Raw genomic sequence first — 8,420 nt, 5'->3', positions numbered from 1 at the left:
GGAAGAGGAGAGAGTAGCGGGGGAGAGAGAGCGAAGGTTGGGACGGCGCGATACCATCCGAGTAGGGGCAGTGTGGGAAGTGTTGGATGAGAGCGAGAGGAAAAGGATACAAGGTAGTGGTCGGAGACTTGGAGGAGTTGCAATGAGGTTAGTGGAAGAACAGCATCTAGTAAAGATGAGGTCAAGCGTAATGCCTGCCTTGTGAGTAGGGGGGAAGGTGAGAGGTGAGGTCAAAGAGGAGAGGAGTGGAAAGGAGGCAGAGAGGAATGAGTCAAGGTAGACGTGGGGAGGTTAAAGTCGCCCAGAACTGTGAGAGGTGAGCCGTCCTCAGGAAAGGAGCTTATCAAGGCATCAAGCTCATTGATGAACTCTCCAAGGGAACCTGGAGGGCGATAAATGATAAGGATGTTAAGCTTGAAAGGGCTGGTAACTGTGACAGCATGGAATTCAAAGGAGGCGATAGACAGATGGGTAAGGGAAGAGAAAGACCACTTGGGAGAGATGAGGATCCCGGTGCCACCACCCCGCTGACCAGAAGCTCTCGGGGTGTGCGAGAACACGTGGGCGGACGAGGAGAGAGCAGTAGGAGTAGCAGTGTTATCTGTGGTGATCCATGTTTCCGTCAGTGCCAAGAAGTCGAGGGACTGGAGGGAGGCATAGGCTGAGATGAACTCTGCCTTGTTGGCCGCAGATCGGCAGTTCCAGAGGCTACCGGAGACCTGGAACTCCACGTGGGTCGTACGCGCTGGGACCACCAGATTAGGGTGGCCGCGGCCACGGTGTGGAGCGTTTGTATGGTCTGTGCAGAGAGGAGAGAACAGGGATAGACAGACACATAGTTGACAGGCTACAGAAGAGGCTACGCTAATGCAAGGAGATTGGAATGACAAGTGGACTACACGTCTCGAATGTTCAGAAAGTTAAGCTTACGTAGCAAGAATCTTATTGACTAAAATGATTAAAATGATACAGTACTGCTGAAGTAGGCTAGCTGGCAGTAGCTGCGTTGTTGACACTACACTAATCAAAATCGTTCCGTTGAGTGTAATAGTTTCTACAGTGCTACTATTCGGGGCTAGCTGGCTAGCTAGCAGTGTTGTTTACGTTACGTTGCGTTAAAAGAACGACAATAGCTGGCTAGCTAACCTAGGAAATCGCTCTAGACTACACAATTATCTTTGAAACAAAGACGGCTATGTAGCTAGCTATGTAGCTAGCTACGATCAAACAAATCAAACCGTTGTACTGTAATGAAATGAAATGAAAATGTGATACTACCTGACCGGGTTGTTGAATTCGATTCAGTAGACGTGTGTGTGGTGACGTTGGCTAGCTGTTAGCTGTTAGCTGTTGGCTAGCTAGCAGAGTCTCCTACGTTAACCTGTTAGAACTCTAGGGGCAGTATTTCATTTTTGGATAAAAAGACGTGCCCGTTTTTAGCGATATTTTGTCACGAAAAGATGCTCGACTATGCTTGGAATTGATAGTTTTGGAAAGAAGACACTCTGACGTTTCCAGAACTGCAAAGATTTTCACTGTGAGTGCCATAGAACAATATCTACAGGCAAAACCAAGATGTTTGAGTGACCAGGAAATCAACAGGATTTTTGAAGGCACGTTTTCCATGATCTCCTTATATGGCTGTGAATGGCACAGGAATCAACGGACACTTCCTATCGTTTCCCCAGGTGTCTGCAGCATTGTGACGTATTTGTAGGCATATCATTGGAAGATTGGCCATAAGAGCCTACAATTACCAAGTGTCCCGCATGGTGTCTGCGTGGAAATTGGTGCGCAAAAGTCAGGTCCCAGTATTTTTCCATCCGAATCAGAGAAGAATGCACGTGTCTAGGACTGGCATTTCAATGAAGAGATATATGACCAAACACCTTGAGGATTGATTCAAACAACGTTTTCCATGTTTCAGTCGATATTATGGAGTTAATTCGGAAAAAGTTCGACGTTTAGGTGACTGAATTTTCGGTTAGTTTCGGTAGCCAAATGCATAGTAACAAACGGAACGTTGTGTCCTACACAAGCATCTTTCAGGAAAAACTGGACATCTGCTATGTAACTGAGAGTCTCCTCATTGAAACATCTGAAGTTCTTCAAAGGTAAATTATTTTATTTGATCCCTTTGCTGGTTTTGTGAATGTTGCGTGCTAAATGCTAACGCTAAATGCTACGCTAGCTATCACCACTCTTACACAAATTATTGATTTTCTCTGGTTCTAAAGCATATTTTGAAAATCTGAGACGACAGGATTGTTAAGAAAAGGATAAGCTTGAGGACAGGCATATTTATTTCATTTATTTTGCAATTTTCAGAAATCGCTAATGTTGCGTTATGGTAATGAGCTTGAGGCTGTAGTCACAATCCCGGATCCGGGATGGGGCGGTCTAACAGGTTAAGGACGACAAATAGCTGGCTAGCGAACCTCAGTGAATTAAGATAATCACTCCAAGACTACACACTCTAAACTACACAATTATCTTGGAAACAAAGACAGCTATGTAGCTAGCTAACACTAAACTAATCAAGTCGTTCAGTTGAGTGAATAGCACTACAGTGATGCTAATCTGTGGGCGTTAGCTAGCGTTTGCTAGCTCCTGGGCGAATAGCAGTGAAGGCTACGTTAGGGCGACGAAATACGATAATTATGCAATTATCTCTGATACAAGGACGGCTATGTAGCTAGCTAAGAAGAATTGCTAAGATTAGACAAATCAACCGTTGTACTATAATGAAATGTAATGAAAAAGTTATACAACCTGCAGAGCGAAGTGCGAATGCGACCGCTCGCTCCAACCCGGAGACATCATGACATTACTCACTGCTTTAGCACACTCTGCTAACCCTGATGTCCTTGCCGTGTCTGAATCCTGGCTCAGGAAGGCCACCAAAAATTCAGAGATTTCCATACCCAACTATAACATCTTCCGTCAAGATAGAACTGCCAAAGGGGGCGGAGTCAGCAGAGATAGCCTGCAAAGTAATGTCATACTTTCCAGGTCCATACCCAAACAGTTTGAACTACTAATTTTGAAAATTACTCTCTCCAGAAACAAGTCTCTCACTGTTGCCGCCTGCTACCGACCCCCCTCAGCTCCCAGCTGTGCCCTGGACACCATTTGTGAATTGATCGCCCCCCCCATCTAGCTTCAGAGTTTGTTCTGTTAGGTGACCTAAACTGGGATATGCTTAACACCCCGGCAGTCCTACAATCTAAGCTAGATGCCCTCAATCTCACTCAAATCATCAAGGAACCCACCAGGTACAACCCTAACTCTGTAAACAAGGGCACCCTCATAGACGTCATCCTGACCAACTGGCCCTCCAAATATACCTCCGCTGTCTTCAACCAGGATCTCAGCGATCACTGCCTCATCGCCTGTATCCGCCACGGAGCCGCAGTCAAACGACCACCCCTCATCACTGTCAACGCTCCCTAAAACACTTCTGTGAGCAGGCCTTTCTAATCGACCTGGCCCGGGTATCCTGGAAGGACATTGACCTCATCCCGTCAGTTGAGGATGCATGGTCATTCTTTAAAAGTAACTTCCTCACCATTTTAGATAAGCATGCTCCGTTCAAAAAATTCAGAACCAAGAACAGATACAGCCCTTGGTTCACTCCAGACCTGACTGCCCTCGACCAGCACAAAAACATCCTGTGGCGGACTGCAATAGCATCGAATAGCCCCGTGATATGCAACTGTTCAGGGAAGTCAAGAACCAATACACGCAGTCAGTCAGGAAAGCTAAGGCCAGCTTCTTCAGGCAGAAGTTTGCATCCTGTAGCTCCAACTCCAAAAGTTCTGGGACACTGTGAAGTCCATGGAGAACAAGAGCACCTCCTCCCAGCTGCCCACTGCACTGAGGCTAGGAAACACGGTCTCCACCGATAAATCAATGATTATCGAAAACTTCAATAAGCACTTCTCAACGGCTGGCCATGCCTTCCGCCTGGCTACTCCAACCTCGGCCAACAGCTCCGCCCCCCGTGGTTCCTCACCCAAGCCTCTCCAGGTTCTCCTTTACCCAAATCCAGATAGCAGATGTTCTGAAAGAGCTGCAAAACCTGGACCCGTACAAATCAGCTGGGCTTGACAATCTGGACCCGCTATTTCTGAAACTATCTGCCGCCATTGTCGCAACCCCTATTACCAGCCTGTTCAACCTCTCTTTCATATCGTCTGAGATCCCCAAGGATTGGAAAGCTGCCGCAGTCATCCCCCTCTTCAAAGGGAGACACCCTGGACCCAAACTGCTATAGACCTATATCCATCCTGCCCTGCCTATCTAAGGTCTTTGAAAGCCAAGTCAACAAACAGGTCACTGACCATCTCGAATCCCACCGTACCTTCTCCGCTGTGCAATCTGGTTTCCGAGCCGGTCACGGGTGCACCTCAGCCACACTCAAGGTACTAAACGATATCATAACCGCCATCGATAAAAGACAGTACTGTGCAGCCGTCTTCATCGACCTCGCCAAGAGCTTTCGACTCTGTCAATCACCATATTCTTATCGGCAGACTCAACAGCCTCGGTTTTTCGGATGACTGCCTTGCCTGGTTCACCAATTACTTTGCAGACAGAGTTCAGTGTGTCAAATCGGAGGGCATGCTGTCCGGTCCTCTGGCAGTCTCTATGGGGGTGCCACAGGGTTCAATTCTCGGGCCGACTCTTTTCTCTGTATATATCAATGATGTTGCTCTTGCTGCGGGCGATTCCCTGATCCACCTCTACGCAGACGACACCATTCTATATACTTTCGGCCCGTCATTGGACACTGTGCTATCAAACCTCAAACGAGCTTCAATGCCATACAGCACTCCTTCCGTGGCCTCCAACTGCTCTTAAACGCGAGTAAAACCAAATGCATGCTTTTCAACCGATCGCTGCCTGCACCCGCATGCCCGACTAGCATCACCACCCTGGATGGTTCCGACCTTGAATATGTGGACATCTATAAGTACCTAGGTGTCTGGCTAGACTGCAAACTCTCCTTCCAGACTCACATCAAACATCTCCAATCAAAAATCAAATCAAGAGTCTGCTTTCTATTCCGCCCATAACAAAGCCTCCCTTCACTCACGCTGCCAAGCTTACCTAGTAAAACTGACTATCCTACCGATCCTCGACTTCGGCGATGTCATCTACAAAATGGCTTCCAACACTCTACTCAGACTGCATCCAGTTTGCTATCACAGTGCCATCCGTTTTGTCACTAAAGCACCTTATACCACCCACCACTGCGACTTGTATGCTCTAGTCGGCTGGCCCTCACTACATATTCGTCGCCAGACCCACTGGCTCCAGGTCATCTACAAGTCCATGCTAGGTAAAGCTCCGCCTTATCTCAGTTCACTGGTCACGATGGCAACACCCATCCGTAGCACGCGCTCCAGCAGGTGTATCTCACTGATCATCCCTAAAGCCAACGCCTCATTTGGCCGCCTTTCGTTCCAGTACTCTGCTGCCTGTGACTGGAACGAATTGCAAAAATCGCTGAAGTTGGAGACTTTTATCTCCCTCACCAACTTCAAACATCAGCTATCCGAGCAGCTAACCGATCGCTGCAGCTGTACATAGTCTATAGGTAAATAGCTCACCCATTTTCACCTACCTCATTCCCATACTGTTTTTATACTGTTTTTATTTATTTACTTTTCTGCTCTTTTGCACACCAATATCTCTACCTGTACATGACCATCTGATCATTTATCACTCCAGTGTTAATCTGCAAAATTGTATTATTCGCCTACCTCCTCATGCCTTTTGCACACATTGTATATAGACTGCCCATTTTTTCTACTGTGTTATTGACTTGCTAATTGTTTACTCCATGTGTAACTCTGTGTTGTCTGTTCACACTGCTATGCTTTATCTTGGCCATGTCGCAGTTGCAAATGAGAACTTGTTCTCAACTAGCCTACCTGGTTAAATAAAGGTGAAAAAATAAAAAATAAAAAAACGTTTCCGAGCTGGCAGTGAGTCTTCAGAGCAAAAGTTATATAAATAACATTGTTTATCTTTGGACATAAAATATGGTAAAATACCAGAAAATCAACTGCAAGTGATTTTTAATTTAGAAATCTGTTCACAAGTATTCCCACACATAATAAAGATATATGTGATTGTATATAAATGTAAGGTTTGAAATAATTCTGTTTTAGTTCATTATTATATCTGTTTGGGCTTCTTGCGGTCAATTTGCAGTCTGCAAATGATTTGTAATTATGTTCTGGTCCCTGACCATCCGCTCATGAGAAGTTGATGATCCCTGAGCTACTGACACCGTAGATCAGTGGTTCCCAAACTTGTTTGACCCATGACCCCATTTTGATATATGAAAAGTCTCGTGACCCACCCATGTGAAAACTTGTTGGCTGTTAATTACATAATTTAACTTTTTAAAATTGGGGCTATGAGAATCAATTGCAAATTAGTCTGACATAAGAGAAATGATCTCACATCCACCAATGAGATGGGTGTGCTTGATGCATGTTGTGTCGGAGCTTCTCGAAGTCAGGGTGGTGGTCGACAGTGCACCGACATCTCTCCTGTCACATCCAACCTGGATCGATATTTGTCTTTAATGCAGATGAGAGCACTGAATCAGCGTACCATGAGTTGTAATGCTCGGCGGGAGACAGACTCAGGAACCTAAACTCTTCCATAGTGACCCGTGAATGCATGGTCTGCAGCATTTGACCACATGACAGCTCGATCAACTGTTAGGTTTCACTTACCGGCAAGTTAACTGAGCCAGGATCACAGTCAAATGAATTTTGCTGATTCGGTAACTCGTATGTAGAATATTTTGCATTAACCCCCTTTCTAAATATTTCTTACATAGGCAAGGAGACACACATTTTCTTTTCATTACACAAAGTCAAGTTTGTTTCTAAATGTTTTAAATTTTTTTACATCCATTGTGAATGACAACAGTTACTCTCTCAATTTATTTATTTTTTTTCAACACTCCCCTTGATAACCACCAAGCCTCGTGTGAAATAGAACATTGTCCTTCTCTGATCCCATATCTCCGCACACAGTAGTTTTGTGAACAGGTGTGCACGATGTAGTTTACAATCGAAGTTAGCTGCTGCATATCTCAGAGTTCTGCGCTCAGCTCTTTTTCCACAGGTTGCTTTCGGTGTATCCATTCTAGCTCAGTGAGTGTATCATACAATGCGTCCATATGGCAGAGGGAGACACATTCATAACTAGAATGCAGAGGCCTGCCCGCCGTTCCGCCATAGTTGTAGACCCATCTGTGGAAAAGCCCACCATTCAATCCCATGGAATCTGTTTTTCGTCAATATAGCCATGCAGCACACTGAACATCCCCTGTGCCGTTTCATGCCCAGGAATTGTGAGACAGAACAATATGTCCTCTTAGAGAGCACCTGTAGTGAACAAAAGTCAATGTGTGGGCATCTCGGCCCTCACAGCTAACATCCATTTGGAGAGGGGAGTTTTGAGTCGTTCAGTCATTTTCCTCTTGATTGCTATCCATAGCATAAAATGTTAGTTTCACATTGTTATCTGACAGAAGTATTGATGTGAGTTTCTGTGCCTCTGCCTCCCCACACATTGTTTTCACCATATCAATTGCGGCCGGTAATATCAGTCTCTGCAATAGTGTGTGGTTTCTTTGCGTAGTGGGCTGAGCCATTCAAAGTGGCCTTTTCCCACTACCTAAGGGTGCTCTCTGGTTGAATTTTTACTTTTTATATTTGAATAATAATAATTAACCACATTAAAATGATTTTGAGAGACAAAGACAATTATTAGATATTTTTTACCAGGAGTTTGGAAATTCTCCCACAACCCCATTTCCATATCAGGCAACCCCTATTTTGAGATCAGCTGCGTAGATGTTGCAACCAGCCCCACCTTCTGTGAGTTAGTGGTCATTGCAGTGGTGTTAATAAACTCAGAAAATAAACATCCTCTCACTGTCAACTGTTTATTTTCAGCAAACTTAACATGTAAATATTTGTATGAACATAGCAAGATTCAACAACTGAGCCATAAACTGAACAAGTTCCACAGACATGTGACTAACAGAAATTGAATATTGTGTCCCTGAACAAAGGGGCGGTCAAAATCAAAAGTAACAGTCAATATCTGGTGTGGCCACTAGCTGCTTTAAGTACTGGAGTGCATCTCCTCCTTGTGGACTGCACCAGACTTGCCAGTTCTTGCTGTGAGATGTTACCCCACTCTTCCACCAAGGCACCTGCAAGTTCCAAGGACATTTCTGGGGGGAACGGCCCTAGCACTCACCATCCTATCCAACAGGTCCCAGACGTGCTCAATGGGATTGAGATCCGGGCTCTTCGCTGGCCATGGCAGAACACTGACATTCCTGTCTTGGAGGAAATCACACAGAACGAGCAGTATGGCTG

Source organism: Oncorhynchus keta, unplaced genomic scaffold (genome assembly GCF_023373465.1).
Source record: "Oncorhynchus keta strain PuntledgeMale-10-30-2019 unplaced genomic scaffold, Oket_V2 Un_contig_16417_pilon_pilon, whole genome shotgun sequence".
Taxonomy (NCBI): domain Eukaryota; kingdom Metazoa; phylum Chordata; class Actinopteri; order Salmoniformes; family Salmonidae; genus Oncorhynchus; species Oncorhynchus keta.
Note: the sequence above shows the minus strand (reverse complement) of the source record.